General features: G+C 36.6%; 1 long non-coding RNA gene across 1 annotated transcript in view; it reads right to left on the reverse strand.

The window, feature by feature from the left end:
* Positions 1-373: 373 nt before the first annotated feature.
* Positions 374-21,196, reverse strand: part of LOC140322366 (uncharacterized) — a 74,875-nt gene continuing 54,052 nt past the window's right edge. The window contains exon 3 of the long non-coding RNA XR_011919196.1: positions 374-667. This is a non-coding gene — a long non-coding RNA (uncharacterized lncRNA). The remainder of the gene's footprint in view (positions 668-21,196) is intronic.

Consider the following 21,196-nt stretch of genomic DNA (forward strand, 5'->3'; position numbering starts at 1 on the left):
CCTCTGTCTATATACAAGGAATTCTGGGAATGATGGTTATATGCTGAGTGTGAGCAGGCAAAACCACAATTACAACAGACTGCAAGTTGGTGATGGGTTGCTGACATACTCAGGATGTTTAGTCATTATTAAACTGTGGAAGGTTAGCAAAGTGTGCCAAACTTTGTAGATCATGAATAATATTACAGTGGCTAACATTTTTTTACAAGATTTCAAATACAGCTGAATGTTTTGATATAAAAATAGTGGCAACCCTTCTTCCTGGCCATTAGAGAAATTTTTAAGTTTTAAGTTATTTTAAAATCTTATAGGATTAAACTAGTGTTGTGTGTGGCTACACATTATTGCTAAAAACAGGTTGTGGGTGTTATTTTCTCAATTGATATTGTTTAATATAGAATACAAGTAAATTGTGGAATGCAGAGCAGGAAAAATCTCAGAAGGCACTGCAGTTTATTGCAAGGTCTTTTCACAGGATGTTGGCCTTCCTTGCATACAAACCACAAAAGGATAGTTGGGATAAGGTTAGTTCAAATAATTTTTCTTCTTTTTAGGTAAGTATGAAATAGTAGCATTTTCTGGCCAGGCTTGTCAGCTCTGCCAACTGCCCATGTTCCTGCTGTCACACTGCATACCTTTCCTCGACTCCATAAAATAAGAAGGAGTTCTGTAGAGATACACAGTTAAGTGTTTAAAAACATGTGAGGAAAACGCAGGAGAAACAGGTAAGAAACGTTTTATATTGTAAGAAAACAGTAATCCCTTTAGATGTACATCCTCCCTGTTTATTCCTGGCAGTCATAAATTAGTCTAGGAAGCACATATATATTTCAGGTGATACCTTTTATAATATACTGTGACAAAAATAATCAGTGAAAACAGTTTGCACTATATTGTGGCATGTTGCAGCTATTAGAAAACCATATAAAATGTATAAAATTGTAGTAAATGTTTTTGTAGATCTATTGAACAATTTTCATACCAACATTAAAGATTAACTTTGAATAAGAAAAACATATATGAAAAAATCAACACAATAATTCAGTTGTTGTATGTTTAACTCCCAATTATAAACTTGATGTCAAATATCAGACTGAATCTATATGGTCCCAAATAGCCCCACAATATAGTAGAAATTGTTTCTACATATTGAGAATATTAATTAGGAGGTGAAACACTACATACATACTTCACATATATTGCATAGGCTTCGCTTCCACTTTTTGTTTACTTTTGAACATATACAGTATTTTGAAGTAACCTAAAATAGAGAGCAAGCCTGATATCAGCAGATGATGTTATACAGCAATAAAAGAATGTTGAAGCTAGGAGGGCCCTAATAATTAAGCTTTTCAGGTAAAAAAGAAAACCTGTGGGAGGTTATGCTAGATTTTTTTAATATTTGCCCGGATAAAAGGAAATAAATCTTCAGTCTTCATCTCACTGAATTTACACATGTGCCCAGTAGTTTGAAACAAGTATGAAAATTAGATTGCCAGCTCAAGTGTAGCAGTGACTGATCTAACTGAAGAAAACTTTCTGATGATAAAACTTATAGATATATGCTAAAACTTGCATTAGGTAATTTATACTCCACAATATTTTTGCATCAATATACAGGTAACATATTGCAGTAACCAGCTAACATTTAGAGTTCTGTTCATCTGTGTTTTTTCACAAAATTTGCACAACATTCATAAAGATTTTAGTATTTGTAATCAAATAAAGTATTATTTAATTTAAAATGTGTAAATCAAGGTTGAAAAAAAAGTTAAACTCAGCAGTCAATCTGACCTTCACTGAAACACTCGTGGTAGAGAATTACCCAGGTCCATGTGTTTCAATGGCAGTAATTGTTTCTCCATCAGGGAATGTTTCAGTAAATGTCAGAATCATTGCTTTACAAACAGACCCCAAAATGACTTTTTTCAATAAGTAATTTTTTCTATACTTCAGATGTGAATTTTATCAGAGATCTATACATAAAACCTGTATACATACTGTATACCTTGCAGTTCATTACCTTTTTACTTGCAAGCTTTTGTTTCTAATGTTTGTAACAGTTATATGTTTACCATAATCAAGCCAAAATAATTTTTCTGCACATACAGTGTATATCCATACAGTACAGATTACATTTTTAGTAAAAATTTTGCTAAGAACGATAAATTATTTTATAACTCTCAAAAAAAATTTGCTTTTATTTTTTTTTAAATAATAATGAAGATTATCTTTAAACAGTTCTTTTTCATCTGTTTAATCTTTGAATGTAGTGTATGCTACAAAACGAAATCTCACCAAAAAGAAAAAAAAAGTAACTGGTACTCAAATTGGGGCTGTCCTGGCAGCTTCCTGCACCCTGAGGCAAGGACACCAGAGTGGAGATGTGATTCCCACAGAGAGCTCCAGTAATCAGCTATTTGTGATGGAATTCTATCTGGCCTGGTCTCTGAGGGATGAGATACATGCCGTCTAGGAAGAGAGGGGTCAGGAATTAGTATGCAGGAATATCTGATCAGCCAAAGTAATTTTCTTTAATAATCATATTCATTCTGCCTGCTTTCAGCACACTAGAAGAATTAAGTATTTAATAGTAATATATTTCATCTGGCAGCAGTTCCGTTTCGTTAGGAGCCTAGAGGAGGAGGGTGAACAGGAGGAAGATGAACTGGAATAGAATTTATTATATATTGTTTAACTTCTTCTCTTCCTCAATATAAAATGTATTTAAAGTTTAGAAATGGAGTTACTTAAAGTTAAGTATTATGTATCAATTTAATGAAATATTTAATGATTAAAAATCTAATAAATATTTTTCATATTGATAATACATTTCATATATGGTAAAAATAAGCATGGCTTGGCTACAGCCTATTTTGTTTTCTTTACAACATGTTATAGAATGTAGGTATGCAATCAAATATGTCATCATTTTGATAGAGTAACAGTATGACTCACTTGATTTGAGTTGCACCCTAAAATGTACAACAATTAATAAAAAGCGAAACAAAAAGAATGTGTTTTACACCAGTAGTTCTTTGTTATACCTCTAAAATTGTATTTTAGGTTGGGCCCACTTTTAATACAGCTGGCTCTAAAAGAGTGTAGACTACTTTGCTGACTCATAGAGACTTACTCTATCACTCTCATATCAGCCATTCTAATTTGTGTCAGTAGCTTTATGCTTATCTCAGGATACAAGAGCATCTGCCATTATAGCCCCATAAAATTAGTGTGTTACTTCTTGATGTAAAATCCACCCTTTTTCTCCCTTGTGTGTACCTACTGTCCCATACATGGAATGGAAAAGCCCTCCAAACACCAAAGAAGACCTTTTTAACCTGTCTTTATAGAGTCATTGCCCTTCAATCTAAGTTCTTATATCTGCCTGCTCCATAAGTAAATAATTAGGTATGTGAAATAGTTATTTTCAGTTTTTGGGTATTTGCTCTAATATAGCAGTGGGAACAGCAATAAAGTTAAGATGACGTTGAGACCTTTATTCCAGCCTTTCCTTATCTCGTTACTTAATGCGAAACTAAAGTAAAAACCTAAAAAAAAAAGTCAACTTTACTTCCGCAGATCCCTTGATCCCTCTGGATGTGGTGTTGTCCTGGTTCCTTGCTTTGCCCTGGTGCTGAGGAAGCGCCAGGCACCAGATTTTTTTTTCCTTTTTCTTGTGTCTTCTGGCTACGTCACCCGATTTCGCACTGCCCAGGCGTGAGATTGGGTGACATAGCCTGCTGTATTTGTAAAAATAAAAGAGCTGATCGGCAATCGGCTTTCATTCAATGACTGATCTACGCAAGCCTCCTGGGATTCAGGACGTACTTTCCCAGGGTGTTCTGCACCCTCATCCTATCTTTACGTCCATGACAGAGGGGCTTAGTCTAGAAGAAATAGCCCTAAATGGAAAGAAAGAAAAAGCAAAAAACAAAACACGTTTTACACTTTATGTAGAAGGGTTATCTACCCTTCTATATAAAGTAAAAATTAGGGTGATAGGTCCACTTAAAATTTATTACCAAATATATATATATATATATATATATATATATATATCTAAAACAACAATGCTGGCAGGGCATACAATTAGCAGCTAGGGTGGAGTAACCTTGTTAAATATTTTATTACCTATAAGTAATATACCCAATTTCAGTGGTGTAACCCTTTAAAGAATACTGGTTTCTGCTCACTCTTATACGGTTGCAGGACGTCCCAATGGCTGCCCAAACTAGCTGGTATTTCACGGTGTTTGTGAGCTAACAGGAAAAAGAGTCGTGGGCCTCGCTCCTGCCTCTAATGAAAACCTTTAATCATATTCAAATAGGTTACTGTTCAGGGGGAAAATAGAAATATGGATTTGATGGCAATAAATTTCCATCGCTGGCTAAGCCCAGTGCTTAATTGTCCTGTCCCAGGGCTCACACATTTCATTGTTCGTTAGGTGCTTAAGTCCCAGTTCTCATTTTGTGTCGGTGACATTACTGCTGATGGCTCTAATACGCTCATAATTTGAAAGGGGATTTGCATGATAGAATGCAGAGTATTAAAAGAAAAGAAAAAAAAGGAGCAAGGGGGGGTGGGGGTGAAGGAGTGTGTGGGGGAGTGTGGATCTAGCTTTCACTTAAAAAAGTCACTTTCTTCAAAGTCAAATCATTGTTTTCATTAAAGTAGAAAAGCGGCACACTGAGTCCGGCTGTGGCCGGCATTAGCCTTATTGTTCCTAATGGTTATTAATTATTAGGCTGAGTTCTGTGATGAGGATGTGATGTCCGTGATGTCCTTGTCTCTAAGGGGTGTGGGCTTGCATTGATGTTGCTGTGAAGGAGGTGAGCGTTGGTACTGCTTTGTAACCCACTTTGGTGTGGCTTCTGATGGCAGATGTTTTTGCCAGGTATATTTAAAAGTAATTTTATTATTAATTTGGTGGATTGCTTACTCGTTTATTATTATTATTATTACACAGTATTTATATAGTGCCAACATATCGAGCAGCGCTTTACAAAGTCCATAGTCATATCACTAGCTGTCCCTCAGGGGCTCACAATCTAATGTTCTACCTCAGTCATATGTCTTTAATACAGTCTAAGGTCAATTTTAGGGGAAAGCCAATTAACCTCACTGCATGTTTTTTAGAAAGTGGGAACAAACCAGAGTACTCAGAGGAAAACCCATGCAAACACGGGGAGAACCTACAATCTCCATGCAGATAGCGTCCTGTCAAGATCACACCTGGGAGCTAGCGCTGCAAAGGCAGGAGTGCTAGCCTCTGAGGCACAACAATGAAAACTTTCCCTCGTTTTTCAGTTTCTTTTCTTTTACCTAAAGTGGTAAATTCTGTAAAAACACAATTTGACTTAGAGCTGGTGGTAAATTCATTGCTTTGTGCATGAGCAACCTCATGTTTTAAAATTCTACTCTATACTCTATAGTTCTCTGAGAAAGAATACTGAAATTATATATGAAATCTATGTTGTCACAATAGACCATTTCATGTATGTTAAGCCCCTTGGGATTTCTTTGATCTCCTATAAGATTATCAAATACTAAAGAAGGTTTTTTTTACAAATACATTTTCACAAATATGATTTATTTGACAGTTTTGAACCAAAAATCAGTGTACTAGTGATACTAAAGCAGAGGAATATAAATACTTAGGTACAAATCACAGAATTGATTATCTATAATGCATGTTTATCACATGGTAACCCTAAATACATTAATTTTAAGATCATATCCATTTAGACAGAAAACTATATGTTCACCAAAAATCACACCATAGTAGTCTGTGTTTCTGTGTTCCTGTTTTGCTGAAAATGCTGTTATTATGAACTAGGTAGTATTTGAACACTAATGTTAATGCCACTGTGGTATAATCATTGTACTGTAATATATATATATATATATAATCCTATAAAAATGACAGTATAATTTTATCAACAACATTTAACCTAATCTGGCTTTTTTGCATACATAGTGTTCAGTCCTAATTTTTTGATTTTTTTTGTCTAGCCATGATTTTCTTTATGGTATGGCATGTGGTTAGCACTCAAGTACCAATCAGTACTTACTTAGAATAACATTTCTCATTATTTGAGATTTTTAGGCATGCTTTGCATAGAGTGTTTAAGAAGAGACTGAACTAAGCAGAGAATTTACAGCCCTTGCACTAATATGGATGTTTGAGAAGTCATTGAGCCTGACAAAATACAATAGTATATGGCCACCCTTTAAATAAGAACATTATCTTTTCTTTGAGAAAGGACTTTCTCACTTGTATTTTGAGTTCTTAAGTGTCTTGTAAATAGGTGTGTATGATGCAAAGTGCTTATTTAGCAAACAGCTTTCTCCTATTTAAGTATGACAACTGAAGAATCCTTGCAAAAATTGGAAAGCAATTCCCCTCCGTTATCCTGCTGTAATCCTAAAGTGCACCTGACATTCTAGATCTATCCAAATCCGTACATCCTGACAAAATGATACTTAAATATTTTCATTTTCTTCAGTAACTGGAAGGGAGGGGGGAAGTAGTGGGGACTGCGAGCGAAGAGGGTGGGATAGAGGGTTAATAGGCTGCAGTGACAGCAGAGTGTCCACATTGGGAAAAGATTAATGACAAAAATTAATCGCATGACCTTTCTTTGGAGAAGCTGGAGGTGAGGCAGGCCATTAAAGACTCTTATGTTGTAATTAACGTTTGAGGGGAGAAGAGAGCACCTCCAGAATGGATGTGATCGTTTAATTAGGGTTATGCGTCATTGCCACAATCAGTTCAGAAAAGTCATAATTTAACCATAGCTTTAAATTACATTGCCTCAGCGTGGATGGCAGAGTTTAATGGCAGGCAGCTAGAGCTGCTGATACCGCAAAAAACAATTAGGCAAACAGTACAAATGAGAAATTCATTATATAATGTGATCAAGATTTTTAATAAATTTCAAGTGAGTTAGGTACAATAATTACAAAATAAAGTAAAACTTCACTAATGACAATAATTAACCCATAAAACAGTATATAGATAGAAAACTGAACTTAATTTAAGTGTGCCAACCTGTACAGGCTATGCTTGATATGTGTAAGGTACCTTTTTTTCAAGAATAATAGAGTTAGTAAATATTAAACATAACTGCCCAACATTTTGATAGTTTAATATTATAATTATTCAATAATGAAATAACATTGATAAAACTGATTCTCTTTTTTTAACTGTGGTTTTGATATTTTATTACCTTTAGGATATTATCTTTACAAGAACAGGCCTATGCAGTGTTTTTTATACTCGATGTTCACAAATTACAAGAGAGGCAATGTTTTACGGGGCTAAGTGAATAGGTAAATTTACACAGAAAACAAAACATACATATGCATTTTGGTTCATTAAATTTAATCTGTGAGAGCTGAACTACCCAGTTTCAGTAGAAAAAAGGATGATAATTCACAGAAACACTGTGTTGTTATCACAGCTGAAATGTCAATTTGAATAAGCCTACATGGATTTTTCTCCATCTGGAAAGCATGAAAAGGGGCCTCAATTTAAAACCTGATGACCTTGCATAGGGCAGTTTTGCCTGTTCACAAAATCATATTTTTAGGTGCCAAGATGCTATAAAAATACACAAAACTGTGTTTTCTATATATGTTTTTGTATTTATACTATCATTTTAGTATATGTATATAATATATATATTCTCTCCATTTATATCGTCATTTTGGTCTAATGAAAACGAAACAAAATCCTAAATCTTTTGTATATTGTATTGTAATAATGATCATTTTCATAAATATCATAACAGAAATTAGTCAAAAAATATTTTCTAAAAGTTTAGCATGCATTATTCTAACTCCTGCCATTTTTACCACTCACAAGCACTTGCAAAAAATGGTTACTATTGGACTAAATAGGTCCTTTCATTATTCTTTATTTCACAGGCAGTTTGCGGTGGCAGCGTTGATGCTCTCTGTTTTTTTTTTTTTTTTATGCACGCTATATGTATATTTTGAGAAATACAGTATGTCTTATTCTGTTTCTTCTAAAATGCTTTTCTTGTTTCCAATGTCATTGTGTATGTATAAAATGAATTTAAAAGCCGATCAGAAACAAATCTAATTTTACAGAAAACCTTGCACAAAAATGCATGGTGTGCTATTTCAATAGTGACCCACTGACTCTATAGCATAGTTAGAGTATATATAGTCATAGTATAGTTATACATTTTACTTACCTTGGATATTGATGAAAGATCTGTTCTAAATGCATACTTGGAAAATAGATGCAGTTATTAGTATCAACATGTTCAACATCCAGATGGAAAATTTACCAGAGCCATAAAAAGATCATTAGGTTCCTAAAAAGTTTTTTCTCCAGACTATTTTAGAACAGAGTAACTATAATTTAGTGTGTGAGTGTAGTTATCTAATTTATAATTTCTCCAACCCCCTAGTGAGCATAGTCTGGATATATTTATATAATATATGGGATCTGTAAAACAGCTATATTGTTTCTGTCAATAGTCTTCAGGAAATAATAGAAATAAAGGCCCAGAGGCAGAAAAGAAGCTAGTAGGTGCAGGTGCTATTTGACAATATGACAAGGAAGGGTTTCTGGAAAGAAAGTGTTTTGAGGTGCTAGAAAGTATGGGGAACCTGTCTATGGTATAAGTGTGTTCTCTGAGTTTTAAAATGGGTTGGTAAATAGGAGATACTGTTTAGCCTGGGAGGACTCTGTGTATGGCTGATATTGGCACCTGAGTCACAGTTTGGCTGCTGGGAAAAAAAAAAATGTCAGGCCACCTGGGTACCCTAAAAATTTTGGTGTTTGGAGGCCCTCCGGGAACAAAAAGGTCATGTTGGTTAAGATTGGTTGGGTTAAGTTATGAATAAGTGATTGTTTTTTATGTTATGTAAAAAAAAAAAAACAGAAATTTTTGTTATTGAAAAAAGAAGGGGGAAGCTCTTTGAAAAAAATTGAAATGCATGAAAGAACATATCAATACACATTAATGAATGTTGTTACACATTACTTGTTTATATTACTTGATATTAACCCATTGTAGTTCTATCACTAAGTAACAGATACCCTGTGCAGTAGTAGAGCAAAGATTCCTAAGCAATGCATAGACCAAATTGGTATAATTACTTAGCCTGTGGAATATGTTGGTTAAAGAGAAACTAAACCCATGATACTCACCTTTCCCTTTTCTATCACAGGGCGCCACCATTTTTGGCCTTCTTGACTGGCCAGCCAATGGGATGAGGTAACTGGTTCAATAATTTTCAGCATGCCCAAGGCAAGCCAAGATTGACAAGTATCCCTCACAAAAAATGCTTTGACGTCTCAGCGGTAAAAGTCAGGAAGGATCAGTTATTGCATAAGGGACATTGCCTGTCCATTTCTGCAATAAAAACCTACCTGATCGCCATTTGTTCAAAGTGGGACTTTTAATTAAAGCTGGAGAATTAAGTATAAAATATGTTTGAAATTAACATGTTACAGTTCAAAGACTTCAGTGATTCTGTTTACATGCACAAAAAGTACCACCTATTATTAACAATACCACACCATTTGGTATTGCACATGTCATGTGTCTGTGCACTTTGGTGTCATTTTTTCCGAATGGCATCCCATAGCACCTTGCGGCAGACCTGTGGTGCACCCAAAAACGGTAAAAGCATGTACTTTGCACTGTAGGGTGATTCAAAAAAAAAAAAAAAGAAGAAAAAAACACATATATGATATTTATCTATGTTGCCTACAGTATGTTCCAGTAGTAGTTCCCAGTCACAAGAGAGTATGAACTTTTACGCAGTTGATATTTTAAGACCATTTTAGTATAAAGAATGCAAACTGGGAGGCTTTTTCTGTGCTAGTTCTAATCCTTATCATTGTCATTTTTAAGGGTAAAAGCTGCTACCTTGCTCAGGGCCCTATTCTACCATATTTCATCTCTGTGTGTTATAGCCTTTAAATAATTCCTGTGTGTGTGTTCCTGAGTTATGAAACCCCTTTTTAGGCTATTCTTAAACAGTTCCTGGGCAAAAACATAGCCTAATTATTCTTCACAAAATAATGATTTTACTTAAATATGAAAAGTAAAAGTCTAAACTTCATTTACCCATACCATGTAAATAAAAATATTTAATTTTCAAGCAAATTTCCCTTATGAAGTCATGGGAGAAACATACAGTATTTTGCAGCAAAAATCAGTTTTGCCAAAATCAGACCTCTTCTCTCTATTAAGGAACTCTGATAGTCAGTGCTTGCTCTATATTCTAGTTCAGTTGAACATATAATTATCATAATGGATCTATAAACATGCATGCATGCATATATGTTATATTTGATTTGAGACATAACTGATAGCTTAGGAAACAGAATAGGGCAATTATAAGCTTTCAATCCAACATTTCAGTAATACCTGAGCAAAAATAAAAGAAAACAGCAAATTGACATGTAAATGTCAAAGTGCTGCTTTTCCTCTCACTGTCCAGGTACAGAGTAGGTGTTGGGAAGGAATCTATAGTGTCGGGTGTTGGGAAGGAATCTATAAAAACCAAGGACAAAAAGATAAGGCCCCTTGTGATGTTGTGGGGCAAAGTTTTGCACATCTCACAACTGCATAAATAAGCAGAAATACAGTTGGCAAGTAGAGCAGCCCTCATATTTGTATTTTATTTGTGCCCTTACTGTTTTCCCATAAGTCAGCTTTAGTGATGCTCATATGTTATATACTTACAATAAATAGTTGGTTAAATAGGCATATTCTGACCATCCTGGCGCTAAATTCACAATTTTCCATTCTACAAATGTAGTCTCTACTCTCTTAGAGTATAATAATACATGTCAGTAGGGGCAAGAGAGAAAGGAAGGGGAAAATGAGCAAGGAGCTCTGGGACTATCTTTTCAGAAGGGAAGCAGAAAATACAGGAGAAGGTTTTCATACCTTCTGCTTTTCATACCCACTGTAATATAGTTGGCTGGGGCTGTCTGAGGGTATCATAGATATGAGATGGTTGAATACTCCAGCCAAAAACATATGAATTGAAAAATACTGTAATTTCAAACACAATCTTTACAGATCATTCCGCTGTTATGACAATTATACTTCCAATTTGAACATAGCATTGCTTCTTATTCTAAGATGTAGCTTGGTGTTTACTTTTAGTTTATGCTTGTGTATTTTCTTAGTATCTGAACAAATTAGCGTTTAGGATTAGACAAAACAGCCAGTGCGTGTAGATGTGACTTGTCTTTGTATGTGGACCCTAAACTCTTCGATTTCTTGCTGTGAGCCTGTATGTGGACAGGAGTAAACAAACACAAATCTAGTCTTCTTTTCCTTACACATATTTTCTGCATTACTTCCACAACATGGTCTCCATTCCATCTCTAGCTCAATGTTGTCTTTTTGTCTCTTTCCCTCCTTTTGCCTTAATTCATTGCAGCTGTAAAAACCTCTTCACCATACCCTCTATCAAGCGGGTAGATAGGTGAGTGGCAGGAAGACAATCCTTCTTAAGTCACTGTAGATAATAAATACCATATGTGTGAACTGGCAATGCTCCCAATGATCTAAAGTTGTGTTTAGCCTAAGTTCCTTCAGAGTAAGGAATTATACAAATAACACACATTTACCCTAAAGTTGGACAATACAGCCATAGCCTCCTTCACTGACCTGGCTGCTTTGAAGACAGCTTTGTTATAGATATAAACATTGCATTAAGCTGTCTTTAGGGATCTTGGATAACTGAAAATGTTTTAAAGCTGGGGTTCCTATTTAACCTTTTATACCATTCTCCCTTTCTTTGTTAAGTAAGCATTGCCACAGAAACAAAATATTTAAATTTGTCACACGCTAGGCCTTTACATTTAGCTGCAATCATATATGATGTTTTCAGTGTGTTTTACAGAGCTAAAACAGATTACATATTGACAGGAGCGGTAATCAGCCACAGAACTACATAAGGCACAGAGAACAAAGGGCATGAGCATGTTAAAGAGAAGGGTGACAAAAAAGACATTTCTTTTATTATTAAATATATATAATTTTATTTTTATTTTTATTTTTGTTTTATTTCTGAACTCTACGTAAGCAGCAAAATACACAGGGACATACTGTATATGGGAATTGTTTGACCTGTCTGTGTAACCAACATTGAAATTCTTTCTGAAATTCTGCCAGATCAGACAGGGCAGCCAGATTAACTCACCTATAGAGTTCCACTGCAACAACAATGTAAGTTGGTTATTAACATTGGGTCACTTCCTCTGGTTACTAGAGGAGCACTGTATTTAAGCTTGATTGGCTGCTTGTGATGGCCTTCATTCTCTGAAACTAAAGTGCTGGTGTGAAGGGGATTGCAGTAGGCAGTGTCCAGACAAATTTAAAAGTCTTACAGTGCCTGAACTAGTGTCTGAATTATCAAATAGGCTTCAGCCTATACATAGTTACATAGTTAGGTTGAAAAAAGACATACGTCTATTACGTTCGAACACTAGGGAAATAAACATATTCCAAATAAAAACCCTATAGACATAGTTGACCCAGAGGAAGGCAAAGTAAGCCCGGTTTTATTTACAATCACTTTCTTCTGTGCAATCTTTCATATGGAAGGGTTGACAATTCATTTCTGCTAAATCTGCATCACCCCACGACCATGGGCACATTTACTGAGAAAAGTAAATGTCTTCATTATTTTTCCTCACTTTTTTTTATACTTGTACACCTTGGGGGGATATACAGTGTCTTGCAAAAGATGATATACACAACATACCCACCACTTTGAAGGTGCAAAATATTTTTCATGTATTTTTCTGTATGTAGTAATACAGAACAAGATGTGACACATAAATAGAAGTGATGTAGACTACAGAGTGCATTCTAGACCCAGTAGCCATTCTCAGCACTCCAGGTCCCCCTTAAGCCACCATTATATGTATGTATGCTGGGATGAGATAACTCCCCGAGAGCAGGAGTTCATTCAGTACCCCACATATCCCAACATCATCATGTGTGTGCAGCTCAGTATTATTTTTTTTTTTCGAAGAAGATAGCAAACAGGCAAGATAATATGCCTTGTTTACCTGTCCCTTTTTGCAATAAGGACCTGGCTGCTCGCAGACTTTGCAATTGGAACTGTAGTTCCACTTTAATACCTATGCAGAATTAAAGCCTGTTCTAGTTACAGAGACTATGAGCCTGATTTATTAAAACTCTCCAAGGCTGGAGAGAATACACTTTCATCAGTGAAGCTGGGAGATCCAGCAAACCTGGAATGGATCTGGTTCAGGATTCTAAACATTTGCTAACAAATAGCAAATGACTTTGAAGAAATCCATGCCAGGTTCAAGTGAATGTTGTCAACGGGTTGTCATGCTGGCTATATTTGTGTTACTGAATGTTGTCTTTGATTTATCAAATATTACTGTCTAATTTAAGAAAGTTGTAGTTATTTTCCCTTTGTTAAAAATGAACACCCTACAAATAAAAAAAATTATAATTGATTGGCAATCTCTCAAAATTGTCATCCTGGCTTTTTTTATTTGCTCTATTCCTAATTTTTCTTTTAGACCACTTTATGTATGGGCTACTGTAATTAGAGTGGTAGGGGAAGGAAGGCAAGCCCTGTGTTTGAGCACCCTAACAAATTTGCAAAGCTATGTGAAGATGAGCAGATAGAGCAGATAGAAGACCCAGTGGTGGCAGCCTAGATTTTACTGCTACTCCTAACAGGAGGGATTCTATGATCAGGAGGACTGGTAAAACAGTTTGTCACCCGGATTCCTTCAACCGAATGGTTTGCTGTCTCCCTGGTGCCAGGGTTCGGCATGTGGTGGACTGAGAGGACAAATTACTGGGAGGGGCTGGGCATGACCCAGCTGTCTTGGTCTATGTTGGAACCAATGACAGGATATATGGAAGATCCTTAAAAATCAGTTTAAAGAACTAGGTTTCAAGTTGAAGAAAAGGACCTCCAAGGGTATATTTTCAGAAATATTGCCTGTGCTATGCACACAGGAAAGGCAGAGGGAACTGCTAAACACATGGCTTAAGGGAACTGTTTGGGTTCTTGGAGCACTGGGCTGACTTTTCATTGGGGTACAACCTATATGCCAAAAATAGTTGGCACCTAAATGGAAGGGGATGTGTTGTGCTAGGGGAAGATTTAGGGGAATGGTGGGGGGATGTTTAAACTAGAACAGAGGGGGCTGGGACAGGTAAATAAATAGGATGGCAGAAAGATCAGAAAGGGGTCAGTCACTAATGGAGGGTGTATTGGGGATAGTTGGGGGGAGGGTTATGAATAAATATAGGGAGTTTCCCATCTTACACACAGACATTGGATTGTGCAGTACTTTTTGTACTGAAAAACAAAAGGATTTGGCAAACAGTGTGAGTAAATGCAGACATGGTTTAAAGAGCCTGTTCACCAATGCTAGAAGACTAGCAAACAAAATAGGAGAGTTGGAAGCCTAAATGAGTGAAGAGCATTATGACTTAGTTGGTATTGTTGAATCCTGGCTTTGCTCTTCACATGACTGACCAGTGGATATTTCCGGATATACTCCCTTTTGTAAAGACAGAGTCAAACGAAAAGGTGGTGGTGTCTCTATGTGAGAGGTGATCTAAAAGTGAATGTGAAAGAAGAATTGTTGATGGAACATGTAGATATGTTGATACACTATGGATGGATTGAATATGGGGATGCAAAATACACAGGTAATTATTGCAGTCTGCTATAGGCTTCCCAGTGCTAAGGAAGAAATAGAGAATAAACTACTAGCGCAGATGGAAAAGGCTGCAAAGGCTGGCAATGTTTTAGTAATGGGAGATTTTAACTACCCTGATAATGACTAGAGTAATGGCACTACAGGAACAGCAAAAGGCAGCAAATTTATGAATCTAATGCAAGATAGATTTATAGTACAGTTTAAAGAAGCCCCAACTAGAATACTCTGCTAGACCTAGTTTTTTCTAACAATGCAGAGCTTATAACAAATGTGCATGTAAAAGAGAATCTGGGTAGCAGTGACTATATTAAGATTTCATCTATTGTAAGCTGTAAACAGGAAGCAAAAACAGGAAAGATAAAAACATTGAATTTTAAGAGAGCAAATTTTCCATTATTAAGGACGGCTCTCTGTGACTTGGAATATATTATGAAAATAATTCAATTATGTTCTACAGAAACACACTGAAAAATATTTTCCAAAGGGTAATAAGTTTAAGAGGCTAAAATTAAAACCTGTGGTTCACAACTAATGTTAAAAGAGCCATAAAGAGTAAAAAAAGGGCATTCCAAAAAAAAAATATAAAAAAATGAAGGATCACTTTCATCGTTTGAAAACTATAAAGAATAAATTGCAAACAAAAATTAAGGCAAACGCCAGATTTATTTTAAGTATCATATCAAAAAGATCAGATCTGAACATGTAGGTCCTTGAAAGGATGTCTCTGGGTTGGTATCTGGGGATAAAGAAAAGAGAAAAGGCTGATTTATTAAACACTTTTTTTTTTTAGCTCTGTGTACACAAAGAAAAATGTCAGCTGAAGTCCAAATTGCTAATAGCAATGTCACTGCCTTAAATGAGCCACAATGGCTCAAAATTGATATGATTGAAAAACAGTTGGGCAAAATTAGGGTTGACAAAGCACCAGGACATGATGGATTACATCCACGTTGTCACACTTACCTCCTCCTCACTAAAGTACAGATGCCTCTCTCCTGCGCATGAGGTCAGTTCTGACTGCATGCCTATGCTACAAAGCTTTATCAGTTTTGCACAATCCTCTGGCCAATCAGAAAATAGCCTCTTAATCATCCCTGGCTTTTAAGCTAGCTCAGACACAGCACTCAGCGTTCGTGCAACATGTCTCCACTAGTGCTGAGACCCTATTTCTGTTGAGCTAGTTCCTGTACATCTGTTGTTTGATAGGGATGAGCGAGAATGCCTATAACATTCTGGTGAAAATTTCCTTGAACTTCCGATGATTCATCACAGGATGCTTCCCACGGCTGCATTCATTCATGATGAGCACAACCGTGGTTCTCCTGTGTTCTTGGATAAAGAATCTCTATCCAAAAACACATCCTACAGGGCTGCAAGAGCAATCAGTCCCCTGTTGCCAAGTCTGTTGTTCCTAGCCTACTCCCTTGTGCTGTTCCAGTGCTTCTCTCAGTCTGTGGATATTCCTGTGTCACCAGTGCCTCCTGTTGCTTCCAGTGTCTCCCTTGTTTCCTGTGTCTGCAGTGACCCTTGTGTCACTGGTGTCTATTTCCTGGATCTCTGGTATCTGGCGCCTGGCTTGTGACCTGAATATTCTTGTTTGCTGCCTGCCCTGACCCTGGCCTCTGATTATTCATCTGCCTTGTGATTGGGTACTGTGTATCTCCCTGCCTACCCTGGTGTGCCCAAGGACCACAACCTGGCAGTAACCTGCAGCGCAACATCCTCACCACTAGAGGCTCTGGAGATAACCTGGTTACTGCTTAGACACTGCACCTTGGCCCTTCTCAAGGCTCAAACCCCCTCCGTGCAAGCCATAGCGCCCCTAGTGGCCCTATCTCTCCAAGCGTGACAGTCCTCAAGCATCTGAGTTCAGTTATTTCAAAGCCAGTGTTTATACTTTTTAGACTATTAATTCACTGGCATGGTACCAATGGATTGGCGTAAGACCAATGTGGTTCCTATCTTCAAAAAGGGAACAAAGGCATTACCAAGTAATTACAGACCTGTAAGTTTAACATCCAAAGTTGAAAAAAGTCCTAGAGAGTTTGATAAAGAACTACATAGAGGAGTTTCCGCTAGAAAATAATGTTATAAGTGATGGTCAGCATGGATTTAGGAAAGGCCAAAGTTGTCAAACAAATTTACTCTCTTTTTATGAGAAAGTAAGTAAACAGGTAGACAGCGGAGTAGCAGTTGCTATAGTATACTTGGAATTTGCAAAGGCATTTGACACAGTACGCCATAGATGGTTAATATGCAAGCTAAGTCAGTAGGTTTAGAAAAGTCAATCTGTAAATGGATGTAAATAGATAGAGAACTGGCTTAAAGACCACATCCAGAGAGTAGTGATTATGATTCATACTCTGAGTGGTCTAAGGGTATTAGTGGTGCACCCCAGGGTTCAGTGTTGGGGCCTTTACTATTTAACAGCTTTATAAATGGTATAGGATTTGGGATTAAAAGTACCATGTATGTTTGGTGTCATCTGTGTTTGCAGATGACACCAAACTATGTAATGGAATTCAGTCCATACAGGATGTCTAGAATCTACAAGCAGACCTGAATGTACTGTTTGATTGGGCAACCAAGTGGAAAATGACATTTAATATTGAGAAATGTAAAGTTATGTACTTAGGAGCTAACAACATACATGTTTCATACTGTCTAGGGGGAATACATTTGGGGTAGTCAAAAATGGAAAAGGATCTGGGGGTTCTGGTAGATTTTATACTTAATAACATGCAATTCCAAGCTACAATATCTAAAGCTAGCAAAGTGCTTTCTTGTATTAAAAGAGGAATAGACTGCAGAGATGAAGACATTATCCTGCCCCTGTACAAGGCATTGGTCAGACCTCACCTGGAATATGCAGTTCAGTTTTGGGCACCAGTTCACAAAAAGGACATTGTGGAATTGGAGAGAGTGCAGAGAAAGGCAACTAAACTAATAAAAGGAATGGATGAGCTCACCTATGGGGAGAGATTAGCTGAACTGAATTTATTCTCCCTTGAGAAGAGACATTAAAGGGGGGAGATGATCACCCTTTATAAATCTATAAATGGTCTGTATAGAGACCTCTCTCCAACTATTCACTGTAAGATCATTCAAAGGACAAGAGGGCACTCTTTGCCTCTAGAGAAAAAGAATGTTAAGCTCCAGATAAGGAAGGGAGTCTTCACTGTAAGGTTTGTGAAAATGTGGAATGGGCTCCCTCAGGAAGTAGTCTCAGCAACTACTATAGATTGTTTAAAAAAAATGAGATGCTTTTGTAGAAGCGCAGATAATAACTGGCTATTAAAGCATTAAAATAAGGATAATAGACTGTTGATCCAGGGAGCATCCAATATCCTCATGTCATCAGAAATTATTTTTCCCCCTGTTGGAGCATATTGTACCAGGGTTTTTTGCCTTCCTCTGGACCAACTATATCTATAGGGTTTATTATCTGGGATATGTTTATTTCCCTAGTAGTTGAACTTGATGGACGTATGTCTTTTTTAAACCAGACTTACTATGTAACAATATATGTAACTATGTAACTATGTATAGGAACGCAACACTGTCCTTGTTCATTTGCCTATTATCTATTGCCTAGTTCTATGCTGATATCTTTCAAAAATATGTAAAGGTTTCAGCTCATATCTTAACAGACATCAAGCTTTAGCATTGTGTGTTATCTTACTCAGAGATAGATGCTCTCAGTAAGGGGTTAATACTTGACATATTGGACAAATTTAATAAATTCCTCCTTTGCTCCAACGTTCTCCTTTCGCCCTATTGGAGCTTTTGCTTATGCAAATTTAGAAGTAATACATAGATCAAAGCAGTTTCTGAATCCATAAGTTACCTGAATCCAACTTTCTTTTTCTCTCATCTGTGTGTTTCCAAAGTCTGGATTTTGGTAGTGATATGGCAAACCCTGTATAATGTGGAAATTCTAGATTTTATTTAACCTATTTGGCAATCTTTATTCAAACAGTGGCAAAAGATTAAAGTTATATACTTGCATACACACAGATATAAAATGTCCCGTTTCAACAATTTGCCAATAAAAAAAACAACAGATCTCATAGTTTAATATGGAAGAAGTATGGCCTTGGATGCTGGTATTTCCCATTTTAGCAAAATTCACTCTAATTTGTGATTTTGCCTAGTTGCCCACCAATCTCTGATATCAACTACCATTTACTCATGCAAAACTCACTATCGCAAGGTGTTTTTTAGTTTCCTTGCATGTCATTTCTGCCCTTTTCAAATCCCTCCATAACATTTCAATAGAATAAAATCTGGTCTGGATCAGCCAATACTCATTTTCTTGCTTTACACAGTCAGTAACATCTTTAAAAAATTAGGCCCATGTGTGAAGCCCTCCCATATAAATTACTGTGGATTTTATTGTGCCTTGATGGCCAGACCAAAAGCATTTTTATGAGGTGGCTCTGCAGCTCTCAACAGGTTGCACAGTGAAGGTCACTGTGGGATTTGGGGGAACACTTGGGATGAGGGAGCATAAATTAAAATTTTTTACCAAATATATATATTTTAAGATTGTAAAACCTTATCTCGTAAGGCAGGTGTGTGATAAGTATGTGAAAATGTTTGCTTGTATTATCTGCCTGTCAGAGCAGAAATGTTAGGCCATTGACAGGATGTAAGCATTGTCCTGTGTCTGGCCTCAGCTTAAGACCGACAATTAGCCTAGATTGTGGAAGGAATGTACAACTTTCAGTCTATAGATTTCTTTCACATTATCCTGGCAGTTTTTTGTTTTTTTTTAAACAGTTTTTGGATATCTGTTATCAGTGCTTAGCTCAGACATAGGATGGGATAGTCTGAAGCCTTACACTTTTACTGTCATGGGCACCATATTCTTTGGTTCTTCAGCCATCTTGATTGGCCAGGCCAGAATATTGTGAATACAGCACATCCGCATGGAAATACTTTCATTCCTTCCAGGCAAGTCAGGATACCTAGCATCATATAATGAGCTGCGCATGTGCATGCACATTCACTTGTCCCTTGTAGTTGATGTCATGCACACCCCCTGACCTTTCTGCAATAATGAACCATTCATGAACTTTGTAACTATGTAACTATTTATTTTCTTTCTCAGATTTAATTCTGCTCTAGCACAAATTTAAACAGTCTTAATACTTGTTGATGCTCTTAGGCCTGTATTAAGGCAGGAACAAAAAACAAATATGGGTGGTGGTATAAGTACTGCCACTCCTACTTTTTATATATGCATAGAGAGTTCCACCTTAAAAGCTAGAAACAAAAGAAGGGGAAATATAAAACAAATGCAGGCAATTCAAGGACTGATTACACAGTCAACATGTCATTTTCATCAGATATAATTTTATGGGGGCTTTGTAGTATTTTTGATGCGGATTTCAAATCTGTGTTCAGTTTTTCTCTAGCGCGTCTAGTTATTGTGATGCAGCTAATTAAATATTGTGTGAAATTCGTTATTAATAGCCTTAACATATTACAACATTTAACAACAGTTTTCTTCTTTTAAAGTTAGAGACCGCACCAACTGCGAATGATTTAATTTGTCATCATGAATAGAAAATGCCTTATTGATCCAGACAGTTTCTGTTACCTGTGTGGTTTATTTACAATGAAATCACAACTTCGCCAAATTACTGCAGAACTTAAAAATATATAAAAACTATATTTCGGCTGTCCACTTGGTGACCAGGATAAATCATGGGCTCCTCATGTCATCTATACCAGTTGTTCCAACAGACTGCTTGACTGGCTATATCGGTGTAAAGCAACAATGCCATTTGCAATCTGGATGGTGTGGAGAGAACCTCGAGACCATCTAATGGACCGCTATTTTTGCGGCATCAACAAAAGTGGATACTCAGGTAAAACTAAGCACAAAATTGTATATCCCAGCCTCAATTCTGCAATTAGGCCTGTTTCCCATGATGATTCATTGCCAGTTCCAGTACCGCCACATGATGGACTTGCTTCTGTAGAAGGTGATGAGGAGTGCGCTGGAGTTGCAGTCAGTTACAACCCTGAATCATCTGATCCTGGCTACTTGGCTGATGAAGATTTAGAACCAGAGACACAAGCAGAGCTGAGTGATCTTGTTCATGATCTTAATCTCTCCAAAGACAAAGCAGAACTTCTTGCTTCAAGGCTTAAACAGAAGCACTTGACAACGTTCTTCACAAGTGATGGCTCACTGTGCTACTGTCATGATATAAATGCACATTTTACACAGTTTGTCACAAGAGCATGTTCCATCTGAATGGTGTATCTTCATTGATTCCTCTAAAAGAAGCTTGAAAGCAGTCTTACTGCATAATGGCAATTCCAAACCAAGTTTACTAAATATTTAGAAGTGTCAGTGGTGGTTGGTAAATGGTAGAGATATTCATAGAGTTAGGTGCCAACAAGCACCGAGCGAATTTCTCAAAAATTTAATTCAGCTCGTTCGCCGAATTT

Source organism: Pyxicephalus adspersus, chromosome 1 (genome assembly GCF_032062135.1).
Source record: "Pyxicephalus adspersus chromosome 1, UCB_Pads_2.0, whole genome shotgun sequence".
Classification (NCBI taxonomy): domain Eukaryota; kingdom Metazoa; phylum Chordata; class Amphibia; order Anura; family Pyxicephalidae; genus Pyxicephalus; species Pyxicephalus adspersus.